The sequence below is a fragment of the Athene cunicularia genome (genome assembly GCF_003259725.1).
Source record: "Athene cunicularia isolate RWA chromosome 1 unlocalized genomic scaffold, athCun1 chr1_part2, whole genome shotgun sequence".
Lineage (NCBI taxonomy): Eukaryota > Metazoa > Chordata > Aves > Strigiformes > Strigidae > Athene > Athene cunicularia.
Genome location: NW_020799092.1, coordinates 12,184,526 through 12,204,868, shown reverse-complemented (window position 1 = coordinate 12,204,868; position 20,343 = coordinate 12,184,526). Strand labels below are relative to the sequence as shown.

Below are 20,343 nucleotides of genomic sequence, written 5' to 3'. Positions count from 1 at the left end.
AAAATCAGTTTTCAGACCCACGTTTTACAGGCCCCTTAAGGGCGGGACTAGAATGAATCAACCTGGCCTCTGGTGTTGCAAGTTTGAATCTCAAGCGTAGTTTAAGCATCTAGGTAAATTTCTCTACTTGCAATTCTGCGTTTCGGTGGGATCTCTCCTGGCGAGGTTTGGTGACCAGCCAGGAAATGAACCAAAGCCAGTAGTTTTGCTGTGTCTTTCGGCTCTAGGGATGAGGTGGAGGTAAGTGGGCGGGAGAGCGGTGGGGGTCCCGGTGCTGCCTCCCCCAGGAGGTGGCACTACAGGGCCGCGGAGCCCGGAGTCGTGGCGGCGGTTTGGCAGAAGACACCTCTAGGTCTGCTTCATCCATCCCCTGCTTTTCAGGAGGAAAGGCCAGATGCAGCACTGATAGATACGCGTCTATCCCGGAATAAAATTCATTAGGATTGAAAAACCCCTGGTAGGTCATTTATTCCATAGTAATGATCCTCTGAGTGAAAGCCATTTCTGAGATACCATGTCTGAAACTACCCTTCCTTCAATTTAAGATAATGCCTTTGGGCTTTGTCCTTCTTGAGTATTTTGAACAGATTTCTACCTGCTGCTTGTAAAAGAGAACCCCCTCAGGTATTTGTCAACCATAATTAGGTCTTCTTGCAACCTCATTTCCTAACCCACACATACTCTGTTCTTGAAATCTTTCCCTGTAAGACACTCTTTTCATAGTCCTTGTATCTTTTGAATCTGTTAAATTAGGATCTAATTAGTGTATCTATTTCTCTGAAGCCTGCTGATAGTGAGAGGGTCGAGTCACAAGCGTAGTCCCTAATGCATTTTCTGACCTGAAGTGAGGGTCAAACCCACAAATATCGCCCTTAACTTTGCAGGTATAAATGCAGAGATGATTGTGTACACTTCACAGCTGATTTCAGTCGAGGGGTTGAAATCTGTCTCATGTTGTGCTACAAGACAAAACCATTGGAGATACAGACTAGAATTTATTGGCTGTTTTCTTTAATTTTCTGCTCTATTTTCAGAATGCCAATTTTATTTCCTGCAATTTTGGGGGGGAAATGCTTTCATATGTAGGAGAAACCATGCTCTTTCCATGGTGACAAACTGAACAGATTAGCAAACTGACTCTTCATCTTTGAGTATTTGTTATTGTGCTCTCATTTTGCTGTAATGGTTTGTCAGAATAGGCATTAGTTGTGGGGCATAAAGAATACCTCTAAGTGGTTTGAAACAGCTTATATTCAAGATTTTTGGGGAAAAAAAGCTGAACCACTGTTTTAAAATGCAGCACTAAAATTCCAACCCCCACTTACTTAGCAATAAATGTTTGTATGTATAAAGTATGATTTTCTACATTCAGTGTTAAGCATTTAATTCAATGTAATATGAAATATCAGTGTAATATAACAATATTTAATATAACGTTAAACTACCTAAACTTTCTGCATAATACAGTGCACTGCATTTGCTTGTGAAAGTTGCCACTAGGGTCTTCCAAAAACTATTTAAGTGTTTTCAACCATTTCCTATCCTTAAAAGGAGTATTTAAGTATCTTGCTAAAGGTGTGGAATTTAAAGTATATACTTTTGAAAGATTTTGTTTGAAATTATCTTCAGTTTGGGTTAGGTCATCATCAGTGTTTTTGCTGATTGGTTCTTCCTGAAGTCTGAGTTTCTGCCACCACAAACACTTACTTGTGAAGACCTAACTCGTGCGCTCTCTGCAGCCAAGACACCCTTTTGAACCCACTCTTGGTTGCATCTCAGCTTTGTGATCAAGTATGGTTTTGGGGCTACATATGTGTAAATCACTGCAGCAGATGTGACCCACCCTTTCCATGTGGAATTGATTTATCCTACTGAAATATTTACTTTGAATTCTTTGTCCTTATATTTTTGGCTTGTTTTCTCAAAACACTTTAAAGAACATGTCATATAGCAGCAATATTGTCATGTATGGTTAGAGCTGTCTTACTCTCTTTCAGTTTTGTGGAAAATGGGTCTACATCCATGCTTAAAATAGGATTCACCTGAATGGCAATCACTCTTAAATTTACTTTTTGTGTGTGTGCACATGTGTGAATAGACACTGTTTGACTAGTTAGGAACTGTCTTGTTTAACCCTTTCTGGAAATTAATTCAAGGGACAGACAAACTGAAGTTCAGGAACAACAAATACAAGATCTGAGCAAATGTTCTCTAAATTTATTGTCTATCAACCAACATAACAGATGTGACTGTGCAGTAAAAGTCTCTCTTAAATTATTGAAAACAACAAATCAGATCAACACTGAGGAAAGCTTTTGCCATTGGCAGATATATGCTTTACAAGCCTTAATGTTATTAAATGGTACAATTGCTTATCTTTTTTTAAGACTGTAGACAAATCCAATATATTTTTTGAGTCAATCATTTATCTGAAACACTGTTTTTTATTTAGATAATGAGGATGAGATAATTTGAGAGAAAGTATATTAATTAAAATGTTTACTACTGCATTTTGGCATCATTAATTTCAAGAAAAAAGACAATATTAAGCATTCAGACATATAGGTTACCACTGAATACTTTTCCTTTTGACATAGTTCATCTATTACTTAACATAAAATTGCATTTTTTTTTCTTGTAATTTTACCAATGGAAGTTAAAAAAAATAATTTTAAGATAACTTTATTGGAGTAAAACTATTGTTGTGCATTTAAGCTACCTGAGTATTTTTTTTTTTTCCTTCTTCCCTTTTTTTCTTATGGGAGAGGAAGTCACAGTCAGCCTTCTGTGCAAAGAGCATGGTGATGGGCTTATGGCGCTTCTGCCAGAAAGCAGGTGTCGTTCTAGGTGGTAGAGTAGTCCTGCTGGGAGCTCTGAAATACAGTGATGAAGTTATATGATCACAAGAGCACCTGTTGCTATTGCAAGGTTGTTGTGGAATAAATCAAGGTGTACTCTATAGTATATATAAATCTTTGAGAGAGTCCTTGAAAGAGTTTCTGTCAGTTTTCATGGATGGGACATAGTGATGAGTGTGATAAAAACTTCATTAAGAACTCGAGAAGGATTCAGGGTAGCTCTCTTTCAACTGGACAAGTCACAGGTGTCTCTTTACCGCGTATAGAGATTTCCAGAACAAAAGACCTTGCTGACTATCTCCCAGAAACCTAAGTATAACATTAGAGATTGTATGGTTTGTATTGTTGAATTTGATAGTCCAGGGGTGGGGGAGGGAGGGAAGGAGAAAAGATTAATATCTGTCTTAGAAGGTGACAGAAAATTTGACGGCATCACATTTTGTCTTTATTTTGCCATATTGGCAGTTGTCCACATATCAGGGTTGAATTATTGTGATCTACAGCCGACTTTATTAGCATGGTTCGTGCTCAGGAGAAGCTTAGATTGAGGGGAGCCCACTGATGATGATTTTGAAGCTGGTCTGCTCTGTATTTCACCTTCCAGGCATCTTTCCCAGAAAGGATAGTTCTGGGAGACAGTGCTCTCACTTGTACTGGTTTCACTGCAAAGAATTGCATTTCTAAGGAGTGGGGGTTAAATAAAATCATAATGTGGGATGGACCTGAAGAGGTCAGGTAGTTCAACACCCTGCTCAAAACTGGTCTACTTGGGTGAGGTTGCTCAGGACCATGTTCAGTTAAATCTTGAATGTCTCCAAGGACAGAGCTTCCACAAACTCACTGGGCAGCCTGTTGCAGTATTTAACTACCCTCATGGTAAAAAACAACAAAAAAAGACACAACACATTTTTCCTAGTATATACTCAGTATATTTAAATCTATATCTTAAGATGTAGAGCTAATTTACATATGTCAACCAATAGCTAAATTGCAAACATGTTTCTGTGTTTAATCACACATATAGTGCCCATTTGTTGGCCTCCATCAGATGAAGGACATGAGGGACTGTTGCCTCAATGCCTCACACCAGTTTCAGAGTAACTTGTTTTTTTTTTTAAATCTTATCATAGCTTATAGATGATGTGAGAGAAGCCTGGAGTCTCAATTGCTCTGATAGACACACTGAGTTTGTAAGTGGGTTGTTTTCCTGCACTGTACTACGGTAGCTTTCATGCAGAATTGTGGCTAGAGACAGAGAACATATAAGGCTCTTGATACATGAGGTAGTAGAAGTCTATGAGCAGCTCACTTTAATATTCCAGTACATGTTAACATATCAGGTCAATAGATGAATCCTGCTATAATTTACAAACATATAGCTGAATCTAATTACTTACTGTTGGGATACCCACACAAAAATTCACCATGGAAGTGATGACTATAGGGCTTGAATCCAAGCAGGACTGGGGTCCTAACTTTAATTTAGATTCCTTTACCCTTAGTGACTAAACAAAACTGAGATAATTGTTAATGGATGTTCTATGGAATGTTAAAAGCTTATACAAGAATGCTAAGACTGTGGATTTGTAGGGGACTTCTGTAATTTTATTTTTTTCCTTTGTATGTGCAGTTTTTTTAGTCCCCGATATTAAATGCTAAATATTGGTGGCTGTCTCACGAGGCAAAACATTCAGAATCCATGAAACGAGACCAGGAAGTTGAATCTCCTTCAACAGCTGGGAGGAGTTATCAGAGTACCAGTTAAAGCCTTGTCTGTGGAGAAAAAGGGGAAAAAAAAAAAAGTTATTTAATCTGGTACCTGTAAGGAAATAAAAGAAATCTATGAGATTCATCAGTCTCCTGAGCTGGGCACCATCTAACTTAGCACAGGAAAAAATTGCTGCTTTTATCAAAGAGAGAAGATTAAAATAAAGTAATTCTTAAGGGTGATTGGAGACTTAATGGTTTTCAAACCAGACCCAGAAATGAGACTAGAAATTCTGGCTAATCCCATGGGAGCTCTTTGTGTCTTGTACATAAACCTTAGGAGTTAATTGTTTTAAGGAAAATATTGTCTGAGATCCACCGAACCTTAAAGGATGCTTTATCATATGTTTAAAATATGCTTCTCTAAATGATAATAGTTATTTATCTTAAATTTTTCAGGTTTTTAGCCCATGATGTGGATGGTTGCCTTTGGGTATTTTGGAAAAAACAATTACATACGACTGAACATGACATTATAATTACAAAGTAAATATGCTCTAATTGAGTAATTAACTCAACATTTCTTCCTAAAGGCACTGTAGGAACAAATTCATGTTACTGATCAGATTTCGTATTCTTTATTCCAAAGGAGAAAAAGATAATTCCATTCTTTATATATGGCTGTCTAGATGTAAGACTTCTTAAGATCCCTTAAGACGAGTTTTTGAAATTTAATATGTATTTTTGATACATCAGATGTTCCTCCAGCACTTTTTGTCAGATGAAATAATCTTTTAAATACACAAAAAAAATTACTGGTGTCTCTTGAAACTTGTATGATATAGCTGTTAGTAGTACAGTTCATTAATTTTAGATACAGAAACGCAATAGAGCACTGTGTGAGAAGCACTTGAATCCAGGTGAATTTGGGAATTAAAACTGATGGTTGTTGAAGATAGGGGAAAAATAAATTATTGCACTTAAATCACTGCACAGTGTATTTATGCTGAACTTCAAGTCTGATACAGATTGACAAATATCAGAAAGCTGAAAGTTAAGACTGATATGAAATGCCAAACTTCGCTGTGTTTTTTATCTTGCAGCTTTCATATAGTTCACAAAATAACGTTTTGCATGCAGACCTTATATGTAAATATTAGAAGTTTAGATTTAGTTAAGTATGAAGTGGTCTGTTTTCCTTGTGATTAATTTAACACATTGACAGCAAAGTTAGCAAATTAAGTCAGATAAACCCAAATCCCATTAAGAAAACAGAGGAAATCCATAGTATTCATTACTTCCCTGACTTGTAAACAAATAGACTTATGTGCAGGGAGAAAAGCTTCACCTGTGTGCTGAAAGTCCCATACAATACTTAAATCACTTATTATTCCTGATTTATAAATTGTATAGATGCACAGAGTGTTTTCAGGTGTCATTTAAATTTGAAATAGTGTCTTTAGAGAGAAGTAAAATGCATTTATAGAGTGAAAATTGAATGTGATGAGGTTTAATTGTGGTCTGAATGGAACTTTTGTATGACTGTATTCAAGGGCAACAGGCAGGAGTGGATTCTATCATATTTTTACATCGCTTTCACCTAAACGAAAATTTTAAGTGAAAAAACTGAGATTTGCAGAGATCAGATAGATTTGATGCAGGCAGTATCAAAACTGAACTGAATCAGTGAATGGCATATTATATTTCTATCTTTTATTAGTCACATTCTCACTGTTTTGGCTCAATTGCACAAATCTTGTGACTGTTACATGTTTGTTAGCAGGTATTTTGGATGTGTTAGTCTTGTATGTAGCAGTGCACTCCTGAACTCTGAAACACATTTCTTTACGGTTTTCTTTGAAGAGAGTTGTTTGTTATTTGTTAAATGTAATGATGATTATTGTTTAAATCAGAAATGGAGGAAACCAGAATTCATGGGAAGTTCATGAGAGACTATATTGAAGCTTCATTCTTATTTTTTTAAAAAATTGTTAAAATTTACATTATGACCCAAAAGAGTTATTGTCTAATTTTAATTTTGGGTTTGAAAGCAAATGCAATGACATAGTGGTGACTGGAATAAAGAGAGTATCTCTTGTCAATTTGGCCATTATAGCAAAAGTCAGAGAGTGAAAGATTACGATGAACATGACTTGAAGGCTTTTATCTGCTTTAAGGCAAAGGGTGTCAAGAAAGATCATGAGAGATGAAAGCTTGTGTTCTAATTTGCATGCAGTGATAAAAGCTGTTATGCATGCCAGGAAGTCAGTCAGAAAATAACTAGAGGTACTTGTTGGCAGTTCCTAAAAACAGCTAAAGTGTTTTAAAATTAAAAAAAAAAAAAAAAGAAAGGGTCAGATAGCAAGCTTCAGAAAACTTAAGCAAGGAGCTCTACAGGTGCTTGGCAGAATCTCCAGGAAAGTATCTTGACACATGGTCAAACCTGAAGCACTTTAAAAGGGATCACATCTTAAAATAAAAATAATTCAACAAAACACTGCAAAAATATTTTAATGCTGATAATGCAACTTCTGTTGCTTCCTATGAACATTATGCTTAGATATCTTCTTAAAGTGCTTTTAATTTGTGAGTTACACAACTTAAGGGTATTTCTGTCAACAGTTATTTGACTAGAACATGTATACTGCTGTCTTAATGCAAAGCTTGTATTGAAATAAGTTTTTGTTTGAATTTTATGGTATATATGGGTCAGCAGTTTTACATTTATTTTTCTAGTACTTAGTATTCTTGTTCAGAACTTTGGTTGCTTTGATTTTGCTCTTACTTCAGCAGAACACTTTTTACTTTTATTTTGGGGTATGCCTTTTTGAGATTTTGTATGATGTGCTTTAAGGTGACTTTTCATGGACAACATTAGTGCGTAGAATACAGCGCTAGGTTTGACTGAATGTTGCCTGCATGCTGTAAGGCCAGAGGATGCATTATGTACAAGAAATATAGATTGGGAAACCCTATATAGAGCCAATTCTACAACTATTAGAGAGTAGGAGATTTATTCTTATAGCGTATATCTGCAGTGTTTAGATACTTCAGAAAGAATATGATGTAAGCTCATCCAGATGGCTTAATATATTTGTGAATTTTATTACTTGTCTCCCTATGTCAGTGTTGAAATACTATTTTAAATTATTATTTAAAGGTAGAATTACTGTAGAAGATGGAAAGCCCTACTTGTCATCTTAGGATTTAAACCTGTAGTTCATGTAGCTAGTTGTTTTAATAACAGCAATAGAAAGTATCTAAACCTGATTCTGCAGCTACAAAACACAGAACAGAGAGATTTGACAGATTGTCAGGTGCTATTTGGGAGATTAATGTAAAGACTAGTGTATGGACATTTAGAGGATCAGACTGTATTTTAATTTATTTTTGTGTTAGGATGTAGACTTCCAGAAAGTCCATCATACCTCCACAAAGGCTATATTTCTTTCCTTTTGGAAGACTGGCAAGAAATGTTTTCTCTTGAAGTTATCCACCTATGTTCTGATTTGTTAACATGGTTATGATCCTTGTAGTATGAACGTCTTCTAGTGTTAAATACTTTATTGCTCTTCCCAACACGCCAGGTCAATAGGCTTGGAAAATTAATTTTCTTCATTAACTATTTAGTGTGTGCTTATGTGAAGATATTACTCTGGGAGGTACAGGCAAAGGAACTAACATGGCAATTAATTTTAAGAGGATGAGTGTTATGAAATGGTGTGTAGTTACTGATGTCATCAAGCCTGTAACAGACATGTCAATACTGGGATGCTTCATCCATCTGTCTGGGTGCAAACCAGGGAGAGTAACTCCTGCCCTGCTCCTCCTGACTGCTCAAGCAGGTTTGAATCGTGTGGTATGGTCAGAGCAACAGGTTGGTTTGTTGTACTGGTCCAGCTGTGGTGATCAAGTGCAGGTATCCTGATGGGTACTCCTATACAACTGTTGTCCCATAATTTGCATTATCCCTTTTCAGTTCTGCTGACTCTCCTTTTCTCTGCCTTTGTGCTCCCTTTCTCTGTCCAATCTTCTCCAGAAAAAACAACGTACCCCAGTTATTTTTTTCCCCCACTGGTCCCAGCTTTCTACATTCATGCCCAAATTTAGTGTTTCTGAATCTGGTACTCAGTAATCTGGCTTTATATGGCATTACTGACACAATTACCTGGGCACTGTTTGCCTTGTAATACTCCCAACAGGACTCCAGTATTTCCTTTCAACTAACTGTGAAGTATGGTCATCTCTGACTCAACTACCCCTTAACTGTGGGTGAAATCTGGCGTTTCCTCACAATGCTGCCTGTAACTCTTGTCAGCCTCTCAGTCTGTTGTCATGTCTGGTAATTTCTCATGTCATATCCAGTAGTTTTCCATGTCCTGTTCAGTTATCCAGGCCAGGACCAAGTCATCTGCCTTCAGCCCTAATATTAAGTATTCTGAGTAGTCTTAACTTTGGCAAGTGAGTGCTGTATATTAATAAGTAAAGAGGATTCTATTCTTTGTACTTAGAATCTTTCCCTGGTGATCAGCAGTTTTATAGTTAAGACATGTAATGGTTATGGAAGGAGACCAGTATCTTAGGTAACTGGAACAAGTTATCAGGCAGGTTTGGTCAGAGATCCACAGGTTTATGAGGAGTCAGTGCAGAGATCTTGGTATGAATTTTGAACCAGATACTTTATCATCAGGGTGTGTGTGGTTTCACTCTTGGATGTAAGTTGCAGAGATGAAGTGTGCTTCTCTTGAATATAGATGTTACTATGATCAAATGTGAATCTGATAGAAAAGGGGATTGCTGTCTGGTATCTTTCTGGGGACTGCACATGATAGTATGTGGTGTGTGCACAGTGTACTTGGTGCTAATGGATAAGAAAAATTATGCCTTTCTTCCTCCCAACTCCACACGTACTTATCAGTAGGCACCAGCAGTGTTTAAATAGCAACCTAGATACACAGGCATTTCTAGTTTTATCTGCCATCCTTCCAGTGTGTGTATCATGGGGCATATTTATTTTTGTTTTCAAATAGTTGGAAAAAAAATTATCTATGCTCTGGAACCATTAGAATGTCTCAGAGATGTCTGCAGTTGCACTGTGCCTACATGACTGTATATATATAGGCAAAAGTATAATTTGCTTAGTGGACCAGAGTGGATAAGTGACTATGATTGGAAGGATCTAGCTGTGTTATGAAAGATTTGGAAAGAAATAGAATAGTATCAAATAAGAGTGAAATGGTCTATATTTTCAGATTGTCATTCTTCATATAGTAAAACTAATCATTTGGCATAGATTTCATTTTACCTCACTGTAGGTGTTTAAATTGTGTAGTTGAAGCTAATCATCTGGAGTTCATGTGTAGTCAGCAGAGAGGAAGGCAGCCATGGCTACAGAACTTTATAGATATCTAAAATAGGTGATATGGACTGCTTTTTTTGAGGTACTTAACTGTGCCTTGGCTATGTAGCTAAAGCTTTGATGACTAATTTAGACTAGATGTTAGATTTTAGATTGCTAGGACTAGTGAAATGAATTCCACCTTCTGCATGTGTGTTGATTTCTAATTTTGGTTGTCAACAATAAAACTGTAGTGGGAGAAAAGGAGTTATGTGCCTATAATAAGTTTTAGTAAGTCACCTATCTTTCAGGTGATCTGTGTGAATGCAAATACATTAAATGTATACTTCCTGCCTGAATGCATCCCATAAAATAAATTGTTAAAGAAATATATAACAAGAAAGACAATAACTCTGGAAAAATCCCTGTTGGAAATTTAGGGAAGCTGCTTCTTAAGGAGTATCCCTGTCTCCATCTGGGGTGAGAACAATTAATTTTTCCCAAGACTATGTTTAGTACCAGTGAATACTGTGAATACAAAATAGGTAGTTTTAGGAAGGAGATGGGGCTTTCCAGGCAGTGTCAGAGAGGGATGGCAAGCATGCCAGAAAAATGGGCAATCAGAAAAACCGTGCTGTAATCAATTAAATCTGCTTCTCCTAGCTAGTGAGTGTGGTTAGCCAGGCTGGCTGGAATGTACAAAATTTACAAGGAAAGATCAGTTAGGCAATAGCAATGTGGAGAGAGCATTCTGCAGTAACTCTTCGGTTTGTGTGTTTTGTGCTTTTGGGTGAACAAATACATCATGCCTGTTTTGAAAGTGCCATTTTGGAATAATTGTAAACTTACATAGTAACAGGGTCCCAAAGAGAAGATAAATGAGGTGCAAAATTGATTTGGTCTTGTTAACTTGGCAATTTTGTTCAACTTTGGATGTGCTGGCTAATAGGCTTCTGCCTGCCAGAGCCTAGAGTACCAAGTGCAGGATCTGTAATTTCAGCCAGAGGGAGGGCCCTTGTCCCTTCAGGATGCAGCCAGAGGAGGAATAGAAAGGTATTTCATTCTGGTGACGTCAGGAGAAAAGGTTAACCTGTCTTGTCAGGGCAAGTTTTTATCATTGTAAATAAAGGGTGGCACACACACTTTCTTTATATCTTTATAATACTATATTATCTCAGAGAACATGTATCACTTCAAAATTTCTTCCTCTCACTGCCACAGGCAGGGATATGTGAAGTCTTTACGTATCATCCTATTATATCTTCAGAGCCTCTTTTTCCAGCATTTATAGTCTTGACTCTATCTTGCTGCCCTTTGCATAGGCTGTATAGTGACAGAACACCTGCTGTGTCCTGGAAGAAAGGCTGGGCTATGGCAGCTACGATAAGTGAAGCAACTATTATAGCTTCCTGAGGAGCATCAACAAGAAATTCTGCTCACAGAAATTGTCATCTGCGATGGAGTAGACCAGTTCAAAGTGATACCTGCCCTTCTTTTGAGGGGCTGATAAAATAATTATACTTTTTGAACTCAAATTTGAAAATTGAATTTTGAAAATAGGAAGTAAGCAGAATTGTTAATGAAATAACAACTTTAAAAATGTAGTATTTCCCATCAGTGACTTCTAGTTTAAACTTTCTATATAAATCACAAACATATGCTATACCTCTGTAGAAAGCTACTCTGTAATTTTGTATAGGGTTGTCTGTGATGCTTTCTGTCATCATTTCACCATTTGCTTTTGAATGTTCTTTTATTGCCAGTGCCTGGTAACGATACAATGACTCAAAACTTGAGACAAGAGAGTGTTTCAGGAAATGTATAGATTTAAGTGGGAGTAATTTACTTAAAATAACATAACTGGTTTTGCAACACCACTTTGCTGATTAAGCTATTGTGCTGCAAATAAATTGAAATAAGGACAACAATGGGGATGCCCAGTCTCTGTCTGAAAAATGTTGCATTTATCTCACTACTGGCCTCAATATGTTGTAAAACATACCATTTTACAGAGAAATTTCCAGTTGATGCATTTTAAATATCATAATAGCTTTGTGTTTCCTACTGTCCTTGGGCTGACTGTGATAATAGATTTTTGAGGACGTTAAGCTGAAGGGTCTCCCCCAGCAGTTTCTGAATCCTGCTATTTGAGCACAGAAAGAGACACTAGAAAAATACCCAGGCCTGACCTGTGGAGATGGAGTGACCCTTGACATTTTACTGTTAAGTTTTCCACTGGTTAGGCTTCCTCGTTGTTAGCAATGCATTTGTTATTAGACATCTGAGTTTGCTTAGTTACAGCTACCAAATATTTAATTGTATAAGGGTTACTCCAGTTAGTTGAAAGGGTCATGTGGTGTCAAAAATCTTTTGCATGCTCATGCTGATAATTTCTGATCAATATTTTTTTTAACTGTCTCTTATCTAAGACTAAATTATTTAGATCTCTTTAGTCTCTCATTGTAAGGTATTATCCCACTCTATATTTTTTGTACCTCTTTTTCTCAGGTCTTTAAACTATTTTATTAATCTTTTTGACGTGTGGATTCTAGAACCAAGACCTGAGCTGTTGTGTTGCATAGTAATGCTCTGTACAGCTATGGTTCCTGGACTTTTTAGGCTCACACATATGTTGAAAGTCACTGAGGTCCATGTTGTCTGTGTGTTGGTTCGCTCTGACCATTAGAGCAGGCCGACTGTCTCACACGACAAAGTAGCTCAGTCATGCAAGAGGAGCTAACTTGCATGTGTGCTCTGCCTCCAAACAGGGAGGGCACACTATCCACGGCAAGCTCCAGAGTTAATGAGATGCTCGCTCCTTGTAAATAGGCTGGATGTTTTGGCTTTTTATCTGTGGGTTTTTGTGTTCTTTTTTTTTTTTTTTTTTTTTGAGCAGTAGAAATGCAGAATCTCTTGACCAGTGTTCAGATGCTATCAGAGGAAATGGTTTGAAGGAAATTTTTTGCCTCTTTTGTGATGCTGATCCTCCAAAGTGAAGAACCCAAGAAAGGAACACAAAAACCTCAGCTTTCGCCTCCGCCTTGTAATCTTAAAACTACTAGAAAGATGGAGCTGTGACTAGAGCACTAAATCAATGGCAGTGGTAAAATACTGCCCACTGAATTCTAAGCAAAGTGCCTTACAAACCTGATGTGCATCTCTTCTTGCTACCTTTGCTCTGGTACATGTAAAATCAATAATGATCAATGAATCTGCTTTTATATAAGCAGGATTTTTTATTTTTAGAAAGAATCCATAAAGACTGTCTCAAACATTTGTCTGTATCTGCTGCAGAAAAGGTCACGGAGAAGCTGGTTAACAATGTTTGTTAACCAGTCACAGCCAGTGACATAAGAACTATTTCAGGGCTACATGTTGCAGTGCTCAACCTAAGATGTAAGCCAGATGCTGTTTTTTCTCATACAGGTGCTTACAAAGGCTGCCTCTTGTTAATTTTTCCAGCCTTTAATTTTATTCACCTCTACCCCCCACCCCTTTTTGCACAGTTGCAATTTTCTGATTTAGTGACTTATTTAGCAGAGCAAGTCAAGAGTGCCTGGTTTTGCATTTGGGTATTGCACATGCTTAATATTCAGACTTGGAATGTTCTCCAAGAGGATACCAGTAAATAAAAAATGTTAAAGTCTGCATGTTAGAGAGAGAACATACTACTTTAGATACCAAATAACTCAATAAAATTATTTTCTTTCATGCAAAGTGACTACAAAAGTATGACGCTAAATCTGTTAATATTGCAGTGCCTCTAGTTCTAGTTTAAGTATGTTTGTTCTGGTTTTTGGTTGGTTGGTTTTGTTTTGTTTTGTTTTGTTTTCAAACTGCCTTTTAATATCACCCTGAAATTGAAACAAGCCAGTTTTCCTTTGTATAGCATGGTTAATGTTCATGCAGTTAGTAATTTTCTGTGGGTTTGTTTTAATGGAGGTGTGCAATGGCTTCCTTCTTGCTTTGCAGAGCATGTTGCGTATGGAGCATCCTCTTGGGATTCTGTGGATAAAAGGAAATAGATGGACTGAGGCGGAATTTTTTTTTTCTTCTCCCAGTTCAAATTTGTCTATCTTTTGCATGATCTCTTTCTAGCACCTTAATGGTGCCAAGTTACAAAGAGCCCTCCTGTTTGAATACTTCTATTTTGTTTAAAATTATTCAAAAAGAAGATAACATTAATTCGATGACTGAAATTAGGAGAAAACCCTAATTTACCTGTTTTCACTTGCTTATATTCTTAGGATTTGGTAGAACTTTTTGCATAGTCTGTTTCAAAACTTTCTTCTTCAGTTGCTTTTTCTGATGTTTTGTTGGTTTTACTTCAAGCACCAGGGGAAAAAATAATTTTAAAAATAGAAAAATGTGGTTTTTAGAACACTAAGTTTAATAGCTGAAATCAAAGTCAGTTTTGACACTTGAAACATTTTTTAATACCTTTTCCTTTGAAACTGCCTGCATTTAAAGAAAGGAGTGCATCTTTAATTTATTAGGATATTGCATGCATAATCTAAAACTAGGTAAATACAATTTAAAATAAACTCTAAGTTTTGCCTTTCTGAGAAGCAACAAATAGTTCTTAGGTGACTTTTGTGTGGGTGCTAATGATATAATTTACACTTAAAAATGTCTGTTTTTCACAAAGTGTAAGATAGTAGATACCTCATAAAGTTAGGTATATACTATTCTCTCAAGTTGTATGCCCAGTACTTGAATGAACCTTTGATCTGGGTGCCTACTGTGGTCAGTTCTTGCAACCCTACCCATGGACTCATAGTAGTAGTGGTGAAAAGTATGGTGCTGCATAGCCAAGGGGGCTGATGAAATTTGACTGCTTTGAATAAGGGAGCTAAAAAGGAGGAGAAATGTGGACCAGATGACCTTCAGAGGTCCCTTTCAACCTACATTATTGTGTGATGATGTGGATGAATGGCTTCCTGATGTGGGTATAGCTACTGTGAGGGAAGGCTGGCAGAGAGTACTTACGGCTTGTATAGGTAGATAGACACTCTCCTCTTACACACTTGCAAAGTTCTTTCCAACAAACTCTGCCTGCTGTCTAGATTTGTGCAGCTGAACCCTGACCCCATAAACAGCAAGAAGAAGCAAAAAACAGCCTGTAAGAATTTGTACTGTGTAATGTTTATCAGGGCTGACCTCCACTTAGATCTGGATACTAAAGGGGTTTTTTGTTTTCCTTTGTTGTTTTGTGTGTGTGTGTCTGTCTTTACTGAAATGCCTATTGTCTGTAACTCAGACACAGACCTATATAGAGATTTCTTCTTTTTAGTCATCATCTACCTGATGTAACTGGGAACAGACTGCTATTTCTGGACTGAGAATACTATGAGTTGTGGAAGAATTGTGATTGGTGATTGATTTTTCTAGGGTGAAGAATCATTGCAATTGCAGGATTTAAATGATTTAGATATCATACATTTTTACATATTTTCCAAGTTTTGTCCTGTGTTGGGCCGAAAGCAGCTACAGAGTTGCTCTGTACCTTGTGCACAAACACATGTGCATGCATGTACTCCCCACACGTAAGTGGGAGTCATTTAATCTCATTTAATGCACTTAAATTTGATGTGCAATTAAATTTGTTTTAGATTACTTCTGTACAATCTGAAGAGAGATTGGAACTTCCAGCAGCTGGTTTCACTTGTATTTCAGACATCTGTTTTAAGAATGGAACAAATGGTGCTCTGCACTGACTATAGAGGGAGATTAGACAAGATCCCTGTTTTAAAATTGTTTGGGTAGGGTGAGGCCAATCACATTAACAGGTTTGTGTATTTATTTCTATCCCACTCTGCATTTTCAGGAGAGAGAGAATCTGAAGACCATCTAATACAGTAAAGATTATTTTAGATTTGTAAGAGCTTCATTCCTGTAAAGAAGTTACACTTAGGTTACTCAAAGTGAAGTGTAATCATTCACCAGTAAGAAAATGATGTGCAGTTAAGTTGACAAATTTGTCAGAAAAATCAAATCTATTGAATTCCAGTTAATCTCCAGAGGAATTTTGCTGAAGTCAAGGAAGTTTTACCAAAGATGTGCTTGATCCCAGGATCCTTAATGATGGTAACATTAATTTAGATGAATGGTGCAAAAACATATATTTAATCAAGAAAACTCTTTCTTTGTGCCTCCGTTTGAGGATCTGTCACTGGAGTTTGTCCAAGAAGAACGTTGTTCCAAGAAGCTCGCCATGGTGTGTATGCATGTTACTGCAAAGCTTTTTGTACTGATAGGTACCCTAAAATACTTTAAAAGATGTATTAATCCACAGTACCATGAGATGTGCATCTAAAATGGTCTCAAGTGAGGAACCTTGGCTTTTAATTTATATTCCACTTACTGTTAGAAGTGCCTTTGTGCTTTGCGTTCTGTGGGAGACTTCATTATCACAACATAACTATGTTGTTGTAGACCGAGCTGTAAAAAACCAAATTTGTCAGCAAATAAGAATATAATTTGCTTTTACTACAAGTACAGGATTGTGTCTTTTGTTAAAGAAAACCCCAACAATGCAACCCAGACATCCCCCACTTAAAAAAAATAAAAAAGCCTTAAAACAAACAAAAAAAAGCCCTACTCCAAACACCTGAATTGTGTTAATTTATTTTCAAAGAGAAAAGTAAGTGAGTTAGAAATTTCTATCTCGGTGCCTAGTTCTTTTGCATGTCTAAGATAGTGCATATGGAGGAAAGAAGTTATCATGAAGCGATGTGTTTCCAACATACTTTGAAACAAGATTATTTTTTTGCATGGAGAGAACTGTCTATGTGGTGATTTTAAGGGAAGAGTTGTCCCATGATTTTTTCCAGCGTTGATAGGGAATTATTATTGCTTGCATTCTTCTTGTGCCTTATTCATGAGCCAGGAATCCATTGTGCTGGATGTTCTACCAATATAGAATAAAAGACTGTCCCTTTCTCAGAAAATTCAAAATCTAAATAGTGTTGGTAAAGGTACGATAATTTACCATGTAGTATCAGTAGTTAATTTTCAAGCATAAATATTTAACTTGGTGGCATTCAGTACTTGAAGTGAGAGGAGCCTGTGCACTTGCTCTCTTTAAATGGACTTGTTTTTTTCACATTGCTAGTGCCTTGTTGCATCATTTTATGTTAATGGCATCAGCAGAAAAACCTCTGGAGGGGGGAGGTAAAGAAAAACAAAGCTCTAGTTGGAAATGAAGCATGGTTCTTGAATAGGATTTTTTTGTTTAGATTTTTAAAAAATGTTTAGTCTCAACTTCAGAAAATGAACTGTCTTAAATCATGTATCTTTTATCTGTGTGTTCTGAAGACCCAAAACAATTTACAGGAAAAAATTCTTTAACTCTCTTATCTGAGCTAACAACTACACACTGAGTTTTAGTCTGACATGATGTTTAGAAGTTTATGTGTATATTATAAATTTTGTTATAGTAAAAGCCATAGGTTGCAATCCAGCTTTCATTATAACTCCTATCTCTGTTTACAAATTACCTCCAAAAAAAATCTTCATTTTGGAAAAAACTAGTGTCACTTTAGCAGTTAGCTCTGAAAATTAATGTCTTGTCAACTTTTTTTTTTTTTTTTTAAAAAAAAGGCAAATAAGGAAAAACGTCTAAATCATGCTTTAAAGAAAGTGAGTTTTATGTATGTGCAGTCCTGCATTCATTTACTAAGGGAAATTTCCAGGGGTGTCAACTGAAAATTTAATAAAGATTTACAGAAAAGACTGGGTTTTTTTGTACAAATAAGTGTGTTCATTTCACTCCAAGATTTTAAACTTTAGATATGGCTGGTTCTTACTGTCCTGAGATACTGAAAGACTTTTAAAAAAAAAAAAAAATTTTGCAAAGTGAGGTTTTAAAACCAAAGAAATATTGTTCCAGGTCAATCGACTGAGGACCTTCACCTTCCCCCCCATGGAGTGATGAGCATGCATGTAGAAGTCTCACACCATGCTGTAATGATCTAAAGGTTTGAGTGAAGCAGGGTTTACTTGGAGGGATCTCTTGATATATTAAGGGATGGAAGAAATATATAAGATTTCTGTGCAAAGGCCTTCCTTCAGGTCAAACTTGCTTTAGACTAACAAAAGAAACTGCTTTTCACTATAAATCTTTCTTCATGCATGTGATTCTGCAGGAATGTTTTTCTGGCCTGGTCTAAAAGACTTAGAGGTGGGAGGTACTCCCACCAATCCTGGAAGTCAATAGGTGTGCCTCATTGTCGCTACAATTAGAACGTGTTTTCCTAAGGTATATCTGAATTTTTCTTATAGCAAAAGCCATTGCTTCTGCTTGTTTATTGTGTGAGTATAGTGATAGATATTGCCTTTGTGTTTTCTGAAATAAAATACACACACATATCTAGACATATACAGTAAAACCATACAGATGTGTATATATTTTATTATATATGTATTTTATATATACACACAGACTTAAAGATTGTTACACCTTCCTCCCTCTCATCTCCTCAGGAGCAGCAATCCAAGTTCTGGCATTCCCATTTCTGTCACTTTGCATCATAGATCAAGTTTTCTGGACTTTGGTTGACCTCCTTGTTCTCTTCTGGGCAGCCTGAACTGAGCCACATCTTTCCTGAAGTGGAGAACCTCAAATTGCCCACTGTATTTCAGCTGAAGCCCTGCCAGTGCTGAGCTGAAGAGAATTACTTGTAGTGCTACACAGATTTTTATCCCTGTTTATATACTACATTGCAATGACTGCATTTTGTGGGAAGAAGTCAGTATAACAATATCAACTTCTGTTCTGTTGGGGATCTAGTATAACCCCCAAGGCTTTTTTGAAAATAACTTTGGCAGATGATTCATTTTGCTTAAATACTTTGCATTTGTCCCTGCTGAACTCCATTCTGTTTTTAAGACTTTTTCACCAATTCATGAAGTTCATTTTGAATTCAAATTCTGTCCTTCAGTGTATTTGCTTTACCTCCCAGTGTCATATTACCTGCTTGTTTAATAACACCATTCACCATTTCATCATCCAGATCATTAATGAAAACACTGAACAGAATCAGATCTAGGACAGTTACTCGGATACCTCCATATGACACATCCTTCAATTTAGGCAGTTGTACCAGTGATAACTGCTCTCAGGCATCCACTGGTTTCATACTCATAACATTTTTTTTTCTTACTCATATGTCCTTATAATCCTTGTGAAATTGTGATACAAGACCTCATAAAACAATTAATACTCAGGAGACATGGCACCTACTGCTTCTATCTTGCCTGTGAATTCTATTACCCAGTTCTGGAAGGAGTCCTCTGAGGTCTCTCCTGTCTTTTATGAGTTCAAACCAGCAGCTAACAGTTTTGACATTAATTCAGAAAGCTCTTTAAATATTCTAGAGTATTCTAGGGTGTGCTATCTAAGTATAGCTGAAACCATGAACATTATCTAAGTACTTTCTAACTTGCTGTTTGCCTTTTCTAGTTGGAAATGATACCTGTTTGGGGGATTAATTGTGCTAGTCACCTGCTCTTGATGGATTTTTCTTTAGTAAAAATTGAGGCAAAAAGGTCATGTAACACTTAAGCCTTCTTACACTTACATCTATCAAATGCTCTTATTTTTCCATTGGTTAATGGATCAATGTTTTCCACATTCTTCCTCTTATTAACAGATGATATCATACACTGACTTTTTTTTTTTGTGTGTGTGTTATTCTTGATGTTTCTTGTTAGGCACCTCTCACTTCAGTCTTTTATAACTTTTTCCTGTGTGCTTGTATTGGTCTTACACATGATTTTAGTAGTGTGACCGGTTTCCTACCTTCTGTTTGCTTACTTACAGTGTTAAGACATTGTGATTTAAACAGTTTTGTCTTTTAATGTACCCATCTCTTATCTACTTTGGAGAAAAATACACTTGTGCAACACCGTTTCAAGGTTTACATTTTTTGGATTCTGATGTTTTTAAAGTGATGGAAAAAAATAAGAATGCTGGCACTCCACATCAGCATAGCTGTATTTTCATTTAAAGAATTAATCTAAGCAAAATTCCCCTAAGATAAATGTGTGGCTAACTAGATGAAGTCAAGAAACAGAAGTTGCAATTCCATTGTGTCATTAACTTGTCTGCTTTGCATACAGAATGGTCACTTAGTTGTTTGGTTTTTTAAATGATGCTTTTGACATAGTTAATAGGTGGCATGGTCGATGTTATTAGAATGCAAATAGCACCTATAAAGGTATTAATGGTCATCACTCTATATTAGTGGGTTTGGTGATGACCATTGGCTTGGTGATGACAGTTTGGGTGACTTAATTGTAAGCTTACAATGTCAGGTATTTTGTGCAACATGGTTCATTTCCTGAGTGGCAACCTTAACTGTTACTTTTCTGGCTTATCTCTGATTTTTGAGACCTGTATTTGTGTTGTTTCTGCATTTGAAGATATTCTGCAACTTT

At 36.5% G+C, this 20,343-nt stretch overlaps 1 protein-coding gene across 14 annotated transcripts in view; it reads left to right on the top strand.

Annotated features, from left to right (window-relative positions):
• Window positions 1–307: 307 nt before the first annotated feature.
• CACNA1C (calcium voltage-gated channel subunit alpha1 C) overlaps window positions 308–20,343 on the top strand; it is a 444,106-nt gene continuing 424,070 nt past the window's right edge. For 13 of the 14 annotated variants that reach the window (XM_026841183.1, XM_026841181.1, XM_026841182.1 and 10 more), the window contains exon 1: window positions 7,968–7,990. The gene's annotated coding sequence lies outside the window, so the exon portion shown is untranslated. Of the gene's footprint in view, window positions 458–7,967; window positions 7,991–20,343 lie in introns of those variants that run through there. The other variant, XM_026841170.1, reaches the window with a different exon arrangement.